This window comes from Gallus gallus, chromosome 12, assembly GCF_016699485.2.
Source record: "Gallus gallus isolate bGalGal1 chromosome 12, bGalGal1.mat.broiler.GRCg7b, whole genome shotgun sequence".
In the NCBI taxonomy this organism is placed as follows: domain Eukaryota; kingdom Metazoa; phylum Chordata; class Aves; order Galliformes; family Phasianidae; genus Gallus; species Gallus gallus.
Window position 1 is genome coordinate 16,066,309 of NC_052543.1, and position 20,251 is coordinate 16,086,559.

A 20,251-nucleotide genomic window follows, 5' to 3' on the forward strand; every position below is an offset into this window, starting at 1 on the left:
GATTTGGAGCACACGTGGAACACTTCTATACTTGACCTCAATACATGTACGTGCACGAGGAATTTCCCCTGATCATTTATTACCCCTCGTACCATAGTCAACAGTTGGCTGGGTAACTGAGCAAATTTACTTGAACTCTTTATTTCCCAGGTCTTATTTTTCTAAGGAAGGTAATAAATCAATGACAGGAAAAGTACTCACCAGGCAGAAATTGCGTAGCTCCATGACTTAATCAGCACTGATTAATGCCGGTCGGGAATCTATCTCTGCATTTCTTTGGAATACATTTTGGAAAGTCTGGTAGTTCCTAGCAGGGTTTTGCATGAAAAAATAAATTATTCTCATGTTCTTGTCTCTCCTTCCCCCAAAAGCTCTGTGAGGCCACCACTACCTCTTTGTGCAGGTGCTACATGGACCAGTGCTCCCTTGGGATGTGACGGAGGGATGAGCAGGTGGTGGCAGGGAGCCCAGAGCAAGACTGGGTGATGGGCAGAGGAAAAGCAGCCAGGTGATGCACTTCTCTTCCTCTCTATGACAAACTGCAAATGCCAAAGGTACGTCAGAGGGATGGAGCTGCGTCAAAGGAGCCCTTCTGTAAGGATGTGAGGGAGCCGTGACTCCTGAGCGAGGTCAAGGCCAGCCGGGGAGCCTCCATGGTGAGAAATCCCTGATGGACAAACAGCCCACACAGCTGTGAGCTCCCGGCACGCTGCACTCAGGGAGGCTTTGGCACTGACCCCAATGCTGCCAGGATTTCCCCTGCAATTAGCAGCGTGCAGCCGTCTGGAGAGGATGTTCCCTCCGGAAGGCTGCAAAGTGAGCTTAGTATCTGTGAAGCAAAGGATAAAGCCTTGTTAGCCTCTGGCAGACAAAATGCTGACTTGAACCCAAGAAATATTGGATGCTGCGTACAGCACTAAATAATGTCTGGTTTGGGGGTTGGCAAGGTTGCTTAGGAGCTGGCAGTGGCCAACTGTATGTGGGGGGACAGGTAGGGAGCAGCCACCAGGTGCTCAGGGCAGATGTATGATACCTCTTCAATGGAGTTTTTCTTTAAAAAAAGAAACAAACTGTGTTGTTAAAGACCTTAACTACCTGTATTTGAAGATGGTTGTCTGAAAAGATGAAAAACATACATTTTCATTTTCATTTCAGATTAGCATGGTAAACAGGTAGATCTGTTCTTTCAAATGGAGCATTCAGTTCCATTTGTTAGCTTTGTTGCTGATATTTCACCTCTCTTTTATTTACTTTACATGGTTTGACAAGAAATTCTCAGCGAGATAATATATCTACATGAAAGTCTGGCTTAGGAAACAAGTCCAGAGGTTTCAGTAGGACAGAATCAGTGTAGGTCTTTGCCAGTGCAGGTCTGCCTCCATTCTGCAGAAAGCACTCAGCAGAGTTACCCAATCATGTGAATAGTTTTGGTAGAAAAAAAAATGTATTACTTTCCCCCCCCCCCCCTAAAAATAAGTATATTAATGGAAATCAAGATTGCATCCACTTGGGAAAAAGAAATTGAATCACAAGTAATGGAAGCTATTACTCTGAAAATAATGCCTTCTCCCAAGCCAGGTGGGATGATTCCTACGGCAAAGAGCTACCAGTACAAAGCGAATTAGTAAACATTCATGTTGCTTTTTGCCATATAACGTTAGACAAAATGTATATGTCATCTCGATTTCCCCTGAGCAGCATGGCAAAAAATGTTCCTTACACAGCAACCAGGCAGTGCACTGCATTTCTGAGGCTGAACTGAGGCAGGTGGTGGAGTACATCTACATTCTTAGTAAGAAATACTGCTTGCCTGGTCTGCATGGTTCAGAACTATCCCTCTTTGTTTTCTTTTCAGAGTTCAAATTAGCACTCATACACAGAAGAGACCCACAGTGCTGGAGTTTGCTGTTCTCAGTGGGGTACCTGAGATCGTGCCCAACATACCCAAAGGCTGCAGGTCCAGCAGTATGGCTCCGGCTCCTGCATCAGCACCGCAGTCAATGACAAGGGGAAGTTTTTACAGCCTGAGGTCAATGAGAAGTGATAAACAACATGGGGAATGACAAAAATAAATAACTAATAAGGATGGGGAAATTAGAAGGGGAAAAAGAAAAAAAGAAAAAAGAGAGAAGAAATCAAAGTATGCTGAAAACTTACCCAAATCAAAATCCAGGCCTTGATGATGTTCTTGCAGGAGCCTGGGCAAAATCTCCCTCTGACTTTGATGGTGGAGGATCAGTTCCTTAGGAAGGGAGGGAAATTTGGACATAACCACAAGAAAGAATGTACTGCAAAGTGAAGGAATTAGGTGAGCAGTGCCGTACAAAAATAACGATTCAGTGGCTGGTAGGCAATATTGTCATCTCTGCACACATCCAAGGACTTAAATGACCCACTAGTCTGGCTGAGGATCAGCTCCCTTAATAATAAGAAAGAGTAATTTAAACTACGGCTTTTTTCATTGTGTTTTACACAGGTTTGGGGAATATGTTATCAAAGGCTCCAATTCTGGCCAAAGTCCACAGGCATCATACCTGTGGTCAGGCCCCGGATAGAAAGATCAGAGCTGTCTTTGCTTAGCCCCACTCCCAAAAACAGATCAATCGGAGGTAACTCAAAAGGAAATATTCTACAGGGAACAGCTGAAGATGCATTTAGAGGAAATAATCCCCATTCAGGATGCCATTATTAAAGGAGAGAGATAACTATCAGAGCTGAGATATGTCAGGGCAACCTCATTGACATGGGACTGGAGAACTTCTACTGTAAAAGCAGAGAAACTAGGTCAGTGCTTTTTGAAGAGAGGAAAGCTCGGGTGGACATCATTATTTTATATGTGATTCTAAGGGGAGTAGCTGGGAGAGATGTCAGAAAACTGGTGTCAAATACAGGAACAAATGGACAGGCTGTAGGGAAGGGAAATGAACAGAAACTAAAGGAGGTTCAAACCCAGGAGATATAAACATTTCTGTACACATCAAGTAGTTAATGCAAGGGCTGGGTTACGGAAAGGGCTGGTAAGAGCAACCAATAGGGGTTTGGGAAAGGAAATCTTTATGGGGCACAGACAAATCAGTCTCTTGCTCTTGGTCTGTCCTGAGGATTGCCCAAGTTTCAATCTCAAAATTACTTTGAGTTTCACATACAGTAAATCTCTGTGCAAGCGCAATAGATTGAAGTGACAATTCAGTTTATCACTTGAAGATAAAACTCAGAAGAACATTTGCCTTATAATTCTATTAATATAAATGTAATTACAAGGGCTAACTCCAATTCAAATGTTAACTTATAAGCCTTGGTGGAGGTAGCAGCCTACAGAGAAAGAGATGATGCTGGAATCCCTGATTTTGATCAATAGTTCAATGTTAATAGACTTTATTTATGAGTTGGAGCATACGGTTTGAAAATGAGCCTAATGATTAAGTTGTGTGTGTGTAGACACACTTCCATACATTCTCTAAGCACTAGAATATTTGCACGTTACAGTTACCTCTAAAGGAGAAAGAAAAACCTCTCACTGGTGTTGAAAGAGATGAGACAAGTTTTTATGTCTAAAGAACGGAGTGCTACCTATCACACAAGTGTGAGCACAACTTCCAGAAGCTGGTGCTTTAAATACGGATTGTACCAATATTTTTTGTTCTGAGTGTCTAAGATGCAAACCAGCCACTAAGAGCAAAAAGAAGTAAGTTGAGGTAATGGCCTGGGGCAAGGGGATTTTGAAGGCATTGGAGAATCAGTGGACTGTGTAGTCTAAGGTTCTCCCAGTGCGTTTCTTATGTCTTCCGAAATATAAAGGCAGAACTTCATCTGATGGAAATCAGAACAGTGCTATTGAAGTTCATGGAGCTGTGGATTTGGTGCCCATATTCAGAAATAATGAATACAAGGAGGAAAAATGTAGCACAAACACTGTATATCCAACAGCCCATCGAATATGGGTCAAATTCAGAGATCATGTGAAAAAGTGTAATGCAAGTCCTTTTCCTTGGGAATTTCCCTTGTTTAAGAATAATAAAAATTTTCTACTGCATTACCTTGGTTTGAGTAATGCCACAAACCTTCCTCCCTTCTTGCCCAAGGGTTAAACAAGAGAGATTTTGAAGTGAATGTGTGAGTAGGGAAGAGTGTGATTGTGCCATAGCCCTGTCCTGTTCCATTCTGCTCCGTTGTAGCAGAAATGTACCCATGCGTTCCGGATCATAAAAATCCATTGCAAAGAAATGCTCAGAAACGTGGAGTTCAGCAAAGGATTCGGTACACACATTTTAAAGGGTCTGTGATACCCTCGGATCGTTTCTGAACTGCTGGGGTGTGATCCTGAGGTGAACTGGTCCATCTCAACCGCCGTGATAGCCACTGAGACATTGATGTTGACGTGGAACCAAAAATTTGTCAGGGCACTGGAAAAGAGCGAGGATCACAGAAGTGAATGATACTGATCAAAGCAGATGAGAGTCAGGAGTGTTTATACGGGAGATGCGGACTCGCACACGCACTCAGCGATCTGAAGCCGCTTAGAGTTAATATGCTGTCTATTAACATTTGCTCAAATGCAGCACCTGTCACAGCACGTACAGCGTACGTGTTTGTTGGGTCAGCCTCAGCAGAGGGGAGCGAGGTGTGGTAAGAGAGGAGCTCACTCTGCGTGGGTATGACACCTAAATAATGCAGAATGTGTGCTCTGTCTTCTCCCCAAAAACCAAAACCAGGGGCTTGAACTTTGTCTTTACCCAGCAATGACCACAGCTCATGGTTCTAATAATATTTGAATGTCTCTCATGCTTTAGTATTTGCCTCCCAGCGGTACGCTGCTAGAAAAGGGGCTGCGTTGTCCATGTTTTACTGATGGTATGCAGCACAGAGGGGAGCTGGAAGCAGGCTTCCTATAGCCAGAGCTGGAACTGAAGGCTCTCACCCTCCGGTTGTGTGCTTATGGATCAGTGCATGCAGGAAAACAAACAGCACCACAACAGCCACAAATCTTGTACCGCTGGCTTGATAGTATACACTGCAAGTGGCACCAGGAGTATATGATACTGTGCAGGAGGAAATCAGATGGCCAATGACTCTTCCTCTCACTGGGGCTTAAAGCAGCAAGCCATTATGATAGCAGCTGGGCACTCTGTGGGAAGATCATTCACACCACATCCACATATGGACTTTCAGAAAAGATGACGTGTATTACTTTGTGTGTCCTTAAGCAATAGGAAAGCAGTGGATTTGCATTTCGGGCAGTCCCAAATGTCATTGTTACCGTCCGTGCTATTGTTGTGTGTGTTGGCCTGAACTCTGACAGCTCACTGTGTAGTAGATAGCTTCAGCGCAAGCCCGTGGTCTTAATGAGTAAATGAAGTTACTGTTTCTTTAGTTTATTCTAAATGTTGAGCCCAGCATGGGATCTAACCTGGAATAGTCATCTTGAGAATATTGCAGTGGAAAGCAGAGCCTAGGATTTAACATTGGAAATTAGAAGTTGATCCTGCTTCTTATACAAAATTGAGATTGACAAAATTGAGGTTTATCTACATAAACCTTTAAACAAAGATGTGGCTCTGAATCAAAATTAGGGAACTGGAGAAGTGAAGTTGAGGATTTTGTTCTCTTAAAGGAAACTTGCCCAGAAAGGCTGTCAGCAGAAAGAGCTGCCGCAGCAAGGGAGCTAAGCACAGACATTAATGGAGTCGGTTCTTTTTCTAGAGGTCAATTTTGTATAAATCACGATTGTTTAAAAATGACAATTATTGATTAATTAAATTTAGACTTGGAGCTTAGCCCTCTTAGTTTTGAAGAGCCTATACGCCAAATTGGCATGAATGACTAACTGAAAAAAAAATCATTATTTAATTGAGTGCTGCTCAGATAGGAACTAATGCCAGCAATGGTTTTGGAGGCCCTTTCCCCACAAGTACAAATAAAGTGGGCTTTTACAAGTCCCTCTCCGCACTCATATTCCTTATAGCAGCCTGCCCTGTGTCTGACTATAAGGAATTTTTATACTGCTGCCTCCAATCCTGCTCCACAAAAGGCAGAGTTAAGTCTGAAAGTATCTTATGGGTCCAAAAGCCCAACAGCAAAATGCACAAAGCTGAACTGCACTGCTACACAAGCAATTTCTACACTTGCATGAGCATAGTTTAAAATTAACTGGATAAAGTTCTGGAGGAGAAAAACACTTCTGGGCCAGGGGAGGCAGGACCAGGCCCTTCTTGTGGAGGGAACCACTGGGAGAAGTAAAAGGGCGATGATCAAGGCCATGCCTGTGGCTTGTGTGGGGCTGGAGGAGAGTCAGGCCAGCAGTGAAGGGGCACCATGTTGGCGTGAGGCGATACGTTATCATGGGGAGCTCCAGAGCTGATCCCACACTTAAAAATAGATTGACATTTATCCAGGAGGTGAGTTTGTTATTCTGTAACTACAGCACTTTCTATTATGTTTGATAAGGGAAAGAAGATTGGATCTTGGTCAGAAATATAAAAATTCGTCTCCTAGCAGGGGATAATAGTGGGAGAACAGGGGCAGAAAACAACTGCAGATTGAAAGGAGTTCAGTCCTCAGTGAGAAGTGGGGGTCAGCCCTGGGCAGGGCTAGCCCTGCAGCCCTCTGCCTTACTGCCGCCCCTCGGTGCCTGCACTGCAGCCATCCAGCTCCAGACGGAGCGCCGCTCCTCTCCCCCACACAGCTCTCCATCTGAGGGTCACTGGGTGATTTTGAGGTGATCTGACTTCCCTGATGTCACACAGAAAGCCACCAGAGCAAGGGGAAGGGGCCCAGGTGCCACCCCAATGGGGTGGAAGTGTTGAGGTGGAACTAGGCTCAGAGGGTGCATCTGCATGAGTGTATGCAACACATCCCCAGGTGGAAACGAAGGATATTTGCACTGCCCGCCTTCTGAACGTGCATGTTAGGTGGTGCAAAAACCTTAACTTTTTGCAAAAATACAAAACTCTTTTGTTTCAGGGTGTAACTGTTGATCTAAAATGGGAGTTCCTGTTTTCTAATTCACAAAGCTTAAAAGATGGCTCATTTTATATTAAAATGCTACCCTTTGCAAGAGACCTTCAATCTAATTAAAGCCAGGAGATTAGCATCCCTTAGAATATTTGCAAAGCGTGCAATGTGAAGTTAATGAAATGTGTACACTTTTATAAAGCTTTAATTTTTAATGAAATAATTCTGGACATGTGCTTTGCTCCTCTGCCTTACCTGCATGGTCCAAAACAGAAAATGTTTACAAAAAACCACACAGCTGAGAGGAAGAAAACAGAGGACAGGAGAAATGAGGGCTTCTTCACACCTGCCCCAAGTCTGTCCTTGCCTCTTATATTAGGTCTGAGTATGTTCAGTGTTGCTGATTACTGTTAATGATTATTATTAATGAGTGAGAATATAACTTCAGAGTGGAGTTCATATTGAAGTTTAAGGTTATGTGTGTGTGTACATAACACACAGGATACACTATACAACATACATAGTAAATATCTAAATTATATATGTTTGTATATAAGCCACTCAAATAGAAAACACGTAAGCACACATTATATATACATTACATAGCACATACTATGTGATAAATATATAACTAAATCATATATTTATGTAAACCACTCATATATAATAGATAACATGTAACACACAGCATGCACTATGTAATATATATAATAAATATCTAAATTATAGATAGATAGCTTTATAAGTCTAAACACAGTCAGTGTTAAGGGAGTTAAATAACACAAACAAGGCAGAAGAGGAGCCGGTGTTGCAAGGGAATGTCTCCCTCCATGTGGGAAATGGGCTGAGCTCGGGGGGAGGGAGCAGCCAGGTTCAGAAGAGGTCACTGAAGGAAATCCTGAGCAATTGAGCCACCTTCCACGCTGGGCTCCTCTAATGATGGCCCCACTCCTCTCTTATCAACAGAGAAGGGAGAACAGAGGCAGCAGGCTGTGGTACAGTGAGCCCTGTTCAGATGCGTCTGCTGTCCCCAATGCCACGGGACCACATCCCACTGGGGCCAGCACAGCCCCAAGGCTGCTGTGGGAGCACCCAGCCCTTTTCCTTTCACTCCTGCATGCACTCATTGCACCCTTTGCATTGCTGCCTTTTGAATCTTGCCACCAGGCAGAGCTGGCTGCTGCGTGCCAAACTGCAGCATTATAGCACCAGCCCTACTTCACATTGTGCTTACCGGGTCTTTCTGTAACCTAAACGTTAGAATATCCTAATCTTGCTCTACATTTTAAAGCTGAAAGATAAACCTGTTGTTTAATGAAATCCACAACACTACAGGAATAGTAACCATTGTGTTCTTTCATTTCAAAGGGCAGCTGAAATCTAACATCTGGTGTAACTGTACAAACCTGACCTTAGGTCACGGTAAGTATTGTATTGTTGATGATGGATACGCTTTTTTCATTACAATGCTGTCTCCGTTCTGTCAGTGTCCATGCTGTGAATCCTCAGTTATAGCCCGGGCTATTGATAAATACTGATTTTTAACATACAGTTCTTTTTTTTACCCTTTTAGGCATTGTAAGATTTTTTTTTTAAAATATCTCTTCTAGTTTGTTGTCAACAATATGCTATTATATGAGAAAACTCTTCTGCATGACAGCTGCAGTGCAGAATGATCAAGGATTATCTGTCTGAAGATGTAGCTGTGATCCTAAAAGAAGAGTGTCACAGAGGGATGATTCACTCTGGCTAATGTCTTCCCCTGCACTTTCCTCCTTGGATGCTCCTTTCTTAGAGCTCTTGTAGGGACACAGTCTAAGTTTGAAGTTGTAACGCAGATGTGAGCGCTTATGAATGTGTCTTTGCCCCAGTGTGGATTATTAATTCCCGTTTCCAAGGGGCCTACAGCAGTACAGACTGGGTCTGTGCAGCAGATTGCAGCTCCTATTTGTTTGCTTTGCTGAGTATATCCATTTCCAGAAATTTCCATTTCATTGCCACTCACCAAGAACTTAGCAAGAGTTTTTGCACCATAACTTCAGATTTTTTTCTCACTTAAAACTGTGAAAAACCTAAGTTCATTTTCTGATCTTTGGGCTCTCTGTGCACAGGCTCAGACACAACTCCTGGGGACAGAGCTGACTGGGCTTGCTGGACTCACCGGTGGTGAAGGGGGACGTTCTCCTTCTTAATCCATACTCAAGGCGGTCATGCAGGCATTGTGTTCTCTCTAGGTGCTCGTATGGCTTCACGATGTTACTACATCACAAACAGAGGTAAAGCAGAATGCATTTGGCTCACCATGCTCCCTGCTACCACATCTCCCCAGCCATCATCCCTAACCCAGCACCAACTGCCATGGGAAATGTCTGGAGGCACAGCAGCCATGCTTTTAAGAGATACCATCTACTCATTTCAGTGCTGCTAAAGCTAAACACATTTATAGATTTGTTCATAATTATTTTTAGAGCGGAATTCTGTTTGTTTAACAGCATCTGAAAAATGAAGTACCTGGGGCAACGTTGCTGCATGCAGCTGGTTCTACCCTCTCCATCAGTCCGAGCAGGCTGTAAGCTGCCCAATGCCCCTTTACATTACCAGAGCACACACACCTGTGTGGGACTGCTCATTGACAGGCCTCTTCCTTGCTCCAGGTGCTCACACTTTGCAGTTAAGCAGCATCATTTTTTTCATCCAGCGACATCAAAGCACTTTGCAAACATTTCATCAAACCTCTCTGCCACAGGTAATGCTCCCTACAGCCAGGTAAGCAAACAGAGGAATGAGGCAGCACCAGGAATCTACAAGTGAAGCCCCTTTAAAGGGATTTTGAGCCAGAGGCATCCAAAGTCAGCCATGGAGACACCAGAGCAGAGCAACTACATTGCTCTCCCTGCAGCCACAGCCAGCACCCATGGGTGAAGCAGCCTGGGGTGTTGCTGCTGAGCATGGCTTTGCATCATGCTGCCAGCTGAGATGCGTTGTCAGGACAGATAGCGAGGCCCCTGTGTCCTTCCCACCCATTCTGCACTTTCTGTGACCTCTTCCTTTCATCAGTAAAAGTAAATTGAATGCAGTACCTTTAAAGACTCTGTCTGGATCCAAAACATTCATAGCCACGCTGTAACCATGAATGAAAAGTTAAGAGAGTATGGTTTGTACCTAAGGGCTCTTTTGCTTTTTATATGTTTACATCTACCAGCCAATGGTCAGCAAATAAGCGCCACAGCTTGTAATGAAATGGTTGAACCATCTGTTTTAATCTGCGATTTAATTTCACTGTGAAGTATTAAAGTTGTTCCGACAGTTGGGTTGGCATGGCTGCTTCATATGAAAAGTGTTGAGTATCCCAGTTATTCTGCACCAAGCACGTGCTGTGGATATTACGTGCTGCATTGTTATTTTCTTCCTTTACAAACATTACAAAGGGCTCCTTAATGCAGCACGACTGAGTTTTGGGTCCCTCTTTTTGGTTAGCAACAGATAGCAGCTGCTGTGGGCTAACGCTACAGTTCTTTTTGAGAACAGCAAGCATTTTTCTAGGAAGTGCTGAAAATAAAAGAAATTTGAACAAAGTGAGTACCCAACGCAGCACAGAGGGACTGAGGAAGGAGCAATGCTCAGTGCCACACAGGGACAGTGCCATGAGGATGATGGAGGAGTGGCTGAAAGGCACTTTGTGGGCAAAACAGAAGATCCAGCAGAGCAAGAGTTGTGTTGGAATCAGGCCATGTACAGGACAAGGGGCTTGGAAAGAAAGAGTGCCCTCACAGACAGTGGGCTGTGGGTGACACAAACCCATCCCTCCCAGTAGGCAACACCTCTGAGAATGACCCCGCTCCTGCCTTGCTGGGATAGAGGGACGGCAGTAACGGGGCACTTAAGTGGGTATCAGTAGTGTCACCAAGGTACAGACCCTTCAACCACACACTGTGACACGTCTGTAGATAGAGGCATGCACCTTTCTCCCACTACAGCTCCCCAGCTCAGAGACAAGGAGCACTGCATCCCCATGAACCCAGTACTTGAGCTAGTCTAAAGCCAGGCTGGGAGTCAGGGCTAATTAACTCGGCGCTGGGGCATCTTGACATAACTGTGTGGCTTCTGGGTCCCAAGCTTGTATTTCTGCCCACTGACTGCTGCTCTGTGCTATATATCTGCCTGCTCAGGGCTCCCAGCAGAGGACGGGTAGAGCAGGCACTGTGGACTTGGTAGCCACCGTGCCCAGGGCCATGCTTTGTCTGGTGTTATTTGTAATAGTTGGTGCTGCTTGGAATGCATTTTCCTGAACATAAGCTGGAAATTACTGATTTTTACCTTACACAGCTAGTATAAAAGCACTAATGTCCTAATGAAGAGCCTCACTTAGCTAAATGCTTCATACAGCTGAGTAAAACAAAGAATTTTACTAGAGCTTAACCCAGTCATTAATAAGCTTTTTAACCCTGACCTTTCAAATCAATGATCTACCACTGGTTTTACCTTTCAAGAAGGAATTCCATTTTCAAGTGATAAAACATATTTTGCACTCCTTACAATCTAATGATTATTCTCAGCGTTCCTGGATATATGAGGCCATCAAACCATTAGAAGGTATAAAATGTATTAATGTACAGCATTCACGGCTACATTTGCTTTAGAGTCAATAAAGGGAAACAATTTATAAAGGGCATTTATGCTCATTACGGGATATCGATAGATTGTTTCTCCCATCGTTCCTGAAGTATGAAGAGCTCCATTTTGTGACAGATAGCAGAGGATTTGCATAAGCTCTTTGCTTACTCCATGGACTTCTCTAGCACAGAGGGCTCATGGCCAGGCTTAGGGCTCAGTTGTGCATGGGTTGGGACGTGCTGGTACCCACACATTCTTCCTTCTCCATTTGAGTGGCTCACAGCAGCCACTTGAAGGCTCGGTAGACATCTACAGTGATTTCAGCGGTAGGCATTAATTAGCACAAGGTTGTGGGCAAATTGGGCTGAGGTTAGGAAAGAACAAGGGGAATTATTTGTGGGGAAGGTCAGGGATGAAGCACATGACTGCTGAAGGGCTCTGCAGAGCACTTTCCTGAGCAAGAGGGCAAGGGAGGCTGCTCCACCTGCATGGGGGGAAATGGAGAGGAGTTACAGTTCATGCAGAAGAGATACGGGAGCAGCAGTGCTATAGCTGGAGGTGGAAGCTTCTCATTCTGTCCAAGGGAATAGCTCAATTAACTGCAGGAATAAAATCTGTGAAGAGACAAATGATGAAGGCACTGGGCTGGGTCTCAGCAGACCCGGATTCAGTTTGTGGCTGTGTTCAGGTTTCTGCCTGACTTTTGGCAAGCCTCGTCAGCTCTCTGTGCCTTGGTTTCCCATCTGTTAAAGAGGAATAGCAGTATTTCCCCTTCCTTCTGCCTATTCCAGCACCAAGACTTCCTGGCAGGTACTGCATCACTCACAGCACATGCAGAGTGGTGGGTTCTGATCTCTGCACTGATGGAGGGGCAAAGAGAGCCATGCCATGGCAGCCCCCCATAGCCAGGGGGCTGGGAAGTTTGTCTAACTCATTGAAGAGGTTCCTTAATATCAGTTCTTCAAGGACAAAAGAAGAAAAATAATCGATCAGTAAATGACAGAAGGAAAGTGATTCCCATCTCAGTTAAGATTTGTAGGAAATTATTGTCCTAAGTAGAAACATCACAGGTTGAGAAAGTGGAGAAAACACTAACTGCAGCACTGTCCCGGCTGCACAGCATTGGTCTGACAACAGAATGCATTGAATGGACTTCCTGGTCACAAGCAGTCCTAACTAGAAATGCTAAACCTAACTAAAATGTCAGTGGAAGGGAGCATGGTTGTTGATAGTGGACTTCAGGGGAAGTTGGTGTTCGTGCTAGTAAATTAATTACGGGCACTCATCTTTTCTAAACGAAGTGCCCTGCACATACAGATGGTGAGACATCACCGACCCATTAGAACCTCTAGAACCAAAACAGTGTATTTCACATGCTCTTGCTAAGTACAAATATCAAGACTAAGAATTCTCAAGGTTTGGGTTTTCTGAGGGATGATTCCTGCAGTGCTCCTCATCCTGGGGCACTTGCACATCCCTTGCGCTGAGCAAGAGCACAGGATGCTGCAGAGCCCCTGCTCAGGCCAACACCTCCATTCCCCGCTGGCTGCATTATTAAAACAACATCTCCACTTCCAAGTAAGTAAATAAATCTCGCTGGCAAGTTTGTCTTGTGACAGCCAACATCTTGTCTCCCCAAGAACTGGGCTGGTGTCCTGCAAAGCCGCTCTAAAGGCTGAGAGCAACGGCCAAGAGATACACCAAATCCATCTTCTGAGGTAGCAGACACAATGGAGTAAGATAATACATTCTAGAAATCCTGCTCTTAAAGTTATAAAAAATCGTTTAATTTCCTAAAGTTACAACAGCCTGCTGTCATTTTCCCAGCAAGTGTTCTTTTAGCCTTTGAGAAAACACAGTGCCCTAAGAGCTTTGCTGCCCTGAGGAGGCCGTGCTGCAGACCCGCCCCAAAAGGTCCAAACACCTGGTTTCAGGCACAACAGGAAAATCCGAATATACCTTACCATAAATATGCATGTGTGACATGAGAGCCCGCCGCCTCCTTGGAGAGATGCCATAATTGACAGAACAAAAAAAGTACAACAAAACTTCACATCAGTGGTGGATCAGAAGCACAGAGGTAACCAAAAGGCTAGGAAATTACAGGTTTGCTGACATCCTGCTCAACCTTACCCATTCTTCATTGAAAAGAGATAATAAGTAACTATAGGAGATCTGTCTTAAGGCTCCATTCATTCCTTTCGCTAGCCCAGCTGAGAGGTGGTATAACATAACGTGCACTGGCATCTGGCATGTCATTTAATTACACCTTCAGCTTGCTGGGAAATGTTTGAAGTGTCAAGGTAAGCAAACGATAAAAATATATTCCCCTGCTACGGGAGAGCTCCCGCAATGCAAGCAGAGAGGGCCGGGCCTGCTCCAGCCATTACCCCAGGTCTGCATGAGGAGGTGGTGCAGAGGAGCGTCGTTCCTGAGCCATTATCACCCCTGGATAAGGCACCGTGTGCTGCAGGCAGCCGTGTGCCAGTTCCCCGGTGGACACTTGGGAATTCTTCCTCCAGCAACCACTGGTGTAAGAGGAAATCAGCAACACTGGCTCAGGTTAAGCTCAGCTTCATTGCCTCAGCACTGAATGCAGCCCATGCCATTGACAAAAAGGGAGAAATATACCAAGGGCAGTGAAGTGCCAAGAGTCAGCCCCACAGCTGGACCCAAGGCCAACCTTGCCACTTTGGTCCTGAGACCCAACCAAGCAGAAAGCAGTAGTGCCAGACTCATTACCAGTAATCACAGTAAAAGGAATAAATCTCAGTTTTCTCACCAAGCTTGGGGGGGTTGGGAGGAAAGGAGAAGAAAGTTCAGAGCAGATATTAGTCACCTTGTTTTGTTCTTGCTAATGGAAATTTCTCAGAAACCAAATTAAAGGGTGTGGTGTAAGAACCTAAAAAGAATAAAATTAGCTAGAACCCACATCCTAACTTTTAAAGCCAGTGCACGAGTGCAGGTGTCTGCAGCTGAGCATGGTGTTTCTGTTTCAGCCCATCCGAGTATGAGTCATTTCCATCAAAAGAGGAGGATGCCTTGATCCGTGTGCGAGCAGCAGCTGTTGGAGCAAACACAAACATGCATGCCAAGGATTGTAAGGATGGAGTTTATCTACTATGTAAACAACCACCTGCTGCAAATGAAAAATTACTCCCTCACCACCTGAATAAGATAAGCATATGATGAGGGGGAACGAAGAGACAGATTTATTATTAATTTGCTGGAACTTTCAAACCAAACATCTCTTTTGCGGTGGAACAGTAGGATGCACCAGGAAGCAGTGCTCCTTGCCCCAGACCTGCTCAGCAGCATTTATTTTGCCTAAGTGATTTTCCTTTTTCTTTTTTTTTTTCCTAAGTCTGCTGGAGATGAAAACACCAACCCAAAGAAGATAATTAAAAGCTAAATGAAACCACATACAGCTGTGCTACTACATAGCTAATGAACATGCAAATATATACATATGACAAGGACATAATGCAGACTGGCTGCCTTGAGTGCTGAGTGCAGATTTCCAAGAGCTGGAAATGCTATTGATTGTAGCTGAGCTAAACTTCCTGACTCCAGACATCAAAGATCAGCCTCAATGTAATCATCACACAGCATATGGGAGTGTGGCTGTGAGGTGCTGATGAGTGATGGCTTGGGGACCCGAATGTTTGCACATAGGGTGGGAGACATCCCATTGGCCACCCAGCACTGAGCACCATATAGCCTTCCTCAGTCTTATTGCCTGCTGAGATTCTGGAGCTGTGGATTTGAGCTGGGATACTCCCTTTTGCCTTCCCACATCACTTGGCAAGGTGCTGATAACATGGCAGACACACTCCCAGGAGGACCATGTTGTAGGTAACACGTACAAGGCAATGCTTCTGGCTCCTGTGAGGCAGTAGGCATGAGCACCTGGACAGGTTCTCCTTGGATAGCTTTCTCCTGCGCTGGAGTGAAAGGAGATCAAATCAGATTTCTCTTGTTAGCCAAAAAACTAACAACCAATTTACCAACATCTATTGATCCCTCTGAGCTCACAGCCAGAATACAGAAGGCAGCTCCCAAATATATCCTTGTACATCGGTGCCCCAGCAGAAAAGAACCTCACAGCCCACCCAGAGATGAGACGAGATATGCACAGAGCAGAGGGGACCTGGTCTTCCCCGCCTTCACCTTGTGCCCCACTCCTCAGCCACGCCACGATGGCGATGTTACAGAAACAGACTTGTTATCCTCCACAATGGCCACAGAAGCAGCGCAGAGCCTGAGGGACTTTCCAGGAGCATCACGGAGGGATGGAGCACAGCCCTGGGGGGAGAAGATGGCAGAGACTGTGGGACAGAAACCAAACTTGTGCCGAACACAATGCTTAGTGCATAAAAATTAATCAAGTACTGCAATGACTTGCTTTATTCATAATACTTAATGGTCATGTAATAGGAGTTTTTATTCTGCAGTTAAAGTTCATAAGTGCAGGTTTTACATGTAGAAAGGTATTATGCTGATAGTTTAATTACACACCTTTCTGCACACCAAAGGAAATGGGTTATGCGGGTTTTGTAATTAAAGAAGGACTTCTGAGGGGAAATGAACTTTGCAGTTAGCAGCGTAGTGTTTGATTTTTATCAGGTATTTTTGTTTTGAGTTTGCCAGCACTCGCTGTGTGGTAAACAGGTGAGAACACCCCGAGCACGAGGTGCCAGGGAGAAGCTGCGAGTGTGCAGCAGAGTAGCAGTATTTAAGAGCAACATGGGTGAGCATGAGGCACCAGCGTCATGGGTTGGAAGGTGCTCCACAGCTCTGTCTGTGCAATTCTATACAGTACAAGTCTGTCCAGCATGTCTAGGAAACAGGAAAAAAAAAGCACGGAGCACTTAATTAAAATTAAACCATGGTGCTCGCCAAAGTAATAAAGAGCTCTACTTCTTAGTTTTCTTATTTTTGTTTTCACTAGATGTCATGGGCACTGAACAGAGTTTTCCCTTCCTGCATGCCTACAAAGGTAACAAAGCCAAAAATATGATGGATAAGAGTGTGTTTTTGCTATTGGAGTACTCAGGGACTACTCACAGCATTTAAGGTAAAGATGGGTACAAGCCATTGCTAACTTGAGGCAGTTCTTGTCTCATATTAATTAACAATGTGCCACCTATGGGGTGTCAGGGAAAGCAGTAGAACCAGGGCTCCTGTAGCATAATTTCAGTTCCATATAAAAAAGCTGTCAAAAAGCATATTTGGGTGTATATATACTCGTATTTACAAACTGCCAGGAGAAATCCATGTTCAAGCACAGTAAATGAGCTATAGGGTCCACACTGGACCCAGTCAGCTCTGTGCTGAGGTCTGTGATATAAGCAGCTCATACCACGCTCAGCACAAATTAAAAAGATCTAAGCAGAATCGTCCAAAAAGAAAATTTAAAATGTTTTTACAAAAACAAATAGAAAAGGACAAGGCCTGAATTACTGTGAGAACGCCCTTTCCTTTCTGGCGAGGCTGAATATTTTTGTTTGCCTGTGAAGGTGGAGCCCAGGTTGAGGATGCCCATAGCCATGCTCCTTTTGCACCTCATTGGTCGCTCTTAGCCAGCAGTAAGTCTGGAAGTGACTGTCTCCCACACAGAGCCACTGCAATACTCTCAACATCCATTTAATTGGAGTGGACATTCGGTAATTACAAAAGGAACAGTTGTGTAAAGGGAATATCCAAATATAACTGGACATTTTTCTTTGAATTTCCTTGGCCAACTGCATAAAATCAATGACAATGAGAGAGAACTGTAACTGTTTTTCTCTTATTAAAGTCATACACTTTGGCTCTACTCGTGGTTGTTAACATATTGTTGAAAGTGCTGTGACTGCAGCTTTCAACCCTCATCCTGCAATCAGGCCCTCACAGCACTGTTGTGGATTACAAATAGTCATTTGCTTAAAAATTAAACGTTACTTATAAAACAACAACAAATGCCAACCAAATACAAACAGGTATAAATGTGATTGCTCAGTGTCAAGTCCGGGTCTTCAGCCACCACAATGTATAGGACAAGAGCGAATGGCCTCAAGTTGTGTCAGGGGAGGATCAGGTTGGATATTAGGAAAAATTTCTTCTCAGAAAAAGTGGTCAGGCACTGTAATGGGGGTGGAGGAGCCACTATCCATGGAGGTGATAAGGCAGGGATAGATGTGGTGCTAAGGGACATGGTTAGTGGGCAATATTGGTAGTAGGTGGACGATTGGACTGGATGATCTTAGAGCTATTTTCCAACCTTAATGATTCTATGATTCTATAATTCTCTATCAACTGGTGAGTGGGGATCACAACGCCCTGAGGCTAGGCTGAAGTACCATGTAGGCAACAGGCAGAAGTAGTGCAAATACACACACACATTTATACAAAATAGATATAATTTGCATTATGCTTTTTGGGTGTACACGAATAGCACATCCTTTGCAATCAGTAATGCAAGAGATTCCCTCAGCCCCAGGCTCACTGCTCAAGCTCCCTTGTACAAATCCAGGGAGCGTCATGCAGTCACAGAGATGCTCTCCTCAGTGCACATTCCTACGATCTGCTGAGTTCTCCACCCTTGCAGAAAACGATACTGCTCCAATTTTATTATTTTTTTTAAGTCTAACAAGGGTAATTATAATAGGATTAACAGATTTTTTTTTTCCCTCCACAAAGTACAACTGTCTCATATCAGAGAGAGTATTATAGCAGACTTATGACTAGACGAGTTTTTACTGTATATGGAAATGTATTAAAATGAATGTATGGCTCAAACACACGCATCGCTCACTGTATTGTTTTGCAGCAGCTACTTCTCCCACAAAGGGCGACCACATGTGAAGAGCGAGATTCCCAGTAAGTATCTGGTAAACATTTGGAAACGAGAGACAAATAGCGCAGTGCAATTGCACCATCGTACTTCAAACACCCACTAGAAAAAAAAAGAAAGAATCCATTGCGCAGCGCGCCAAGCCTGGCTCCCCAAACCGGGAGGAATCGCAACGCCGGTAAACTTGCAGAAATATTTTTACAATTTTATTAGAGGTTTTAATTCAGTGCTTTATCTACCTCTGTTAGTCTGCAAAATAGCTTTAAATATTCAAGTGGTAATTAATGAATCTTTTATGTTGCAAATCAAACATTTTCATCTGTGCTGTGGTACAGTGGCAGCGAGAAGGAGGGATTTGGAGTGTAATTGTTTCTCCTGTTCCCCTCGCAGTGCTGAATGCCTTTTTACCCTTTATTATATCATTGGCTTTTGCTTCAGTTCATCAGCGCTTTGCCACATCTTATCGGTCGATATTTGCTGTCTGGTTTGGCTTTTTTTTTTTCTCAGTTCAAGATTTCTTACTGTGCCTTTGCCAGAGACATTCCTAAGGAGATGGAAACTCTCTGAATGTGGAATTTTCGCATGAGTGCAAAATAATAAAAAGCATGTGTGTATTAAAAAGGGATCAACTTAATGGGAAATGAGCATTGGGTTACATTAATATTCTATTACAGTAAAAATCATATTTAATAAATTTTCTCCAGATTTTTCAGAATCTTACTGTATTTTTCTAAGTCCTATGCCAATCCAAAGAAACAGTGTATATGATACATTTGATTTATGTTAAGTAAATAACCTGCACAGCCCGTTTTGGGGTTTAAAAAAAAAAAATTAAGTGTAGAAACACACACCAGACTGCAGTGTGTGCTTAGTTTCCATGTGGTAGGAGGAATAGCGTTGGTCTTGTGCAGTAGAAAGCCTTTATAAACAGTATTCTATTTTATTGATGCTATATGTGGAGTTTTATGTTATGTGGCAAGAGCACGAGAATGAAAACATTGTAATTTATCCTAAACCGTAAAATTATACTAGTACTAAAGTAATTACTTCACATATTAAAACACGGTTTCCTTTACTTTCCTTTGTCATCGCGCAAAATGAGGAGCTGGGCTCTGCACTGGAGCTTTTCTCGCCTTCCCCAGCTTGCACAAAGGATTGACACATCTGTGATGGCACACTATATCACCTGACCCTTGTTGTTCTGTGACCCTAATTAATATTATACTGGGTGACATTTATGTATCAGAGCAATAAGCTAAACAGGAAACAATTTATGTCACCTAAAGCTTTTTAACAAATCGATGCAACTATTTGTAATTGCTTGTTTCACAAGATTAAAAGTACTCAGCCTTGATCTTCGCCCACGGTTTTGTGGCCAACATGACCTGTGCTTCCGTTGTAAAATAGGAGTGTTGGTGATCAGCACCTATTTCCATCAAGTAATCCATATTGCTAATATTTCTGGAATTTTAATGTAGTTACAATTTATAGCCGATCAAATGTGGTTACCTAAATTGCTGTTGCTAGTAGACAGTTTAACTGTCTTTATTAATTACAGTATAATTTAATGTTTGAGTACAGGCACTTGTGTTGGTCATTTTTACAGCCAAAGCAGTTATGTGCCTTATGACGAACCATTTTAGCATTTTCAATGGAAATTTGCTAATATGATGAGTGATAAAAATGTCAAACTCTGGTAAATAATGGTTATTGCTTTGGCTGGAATTAATCCTTGAAAGGATGGTTACCTTCAAATTACCATTATTGCTTGAAGAAAAAAAAAACATTTTTTAGGCCTCTGAGATGCATCAAAAATGGCTGCTGAGGGCTTCCAAACAAACCAAGATGCAG

General features: G+C 43.6%; 1 long non-coding RNA gene across 1 annotated transcript in view; it reads left to right on the plus strand.

Annotated features, from left to right (window-relative positions):
* The window catches only part of LOC101748427, a 155,847-nt gene that overhangs the window by 127,302 nt on the left and 8,294 nt on the right, over nucleotides 1-20,251 (plus strand). The window contains exons 6-9 of the long non-coding RNA XR_005839161.2: nucleotides 372-6,395; nucleotides 8,320-8,373; nucleotides 9,063-9,227; nucleotides 14,565-18,578. This is a non-coding gene — a long non-coding RNA (uncharacterized LOC101748427). The remainder of the gene's footprint in view (nucleotides 1-371; nucleotides 6,396-8,319; nucleotides 8,374-9,062; nucleotides 9,228-14,564; nucleotides 18,579-20,251) is intronic.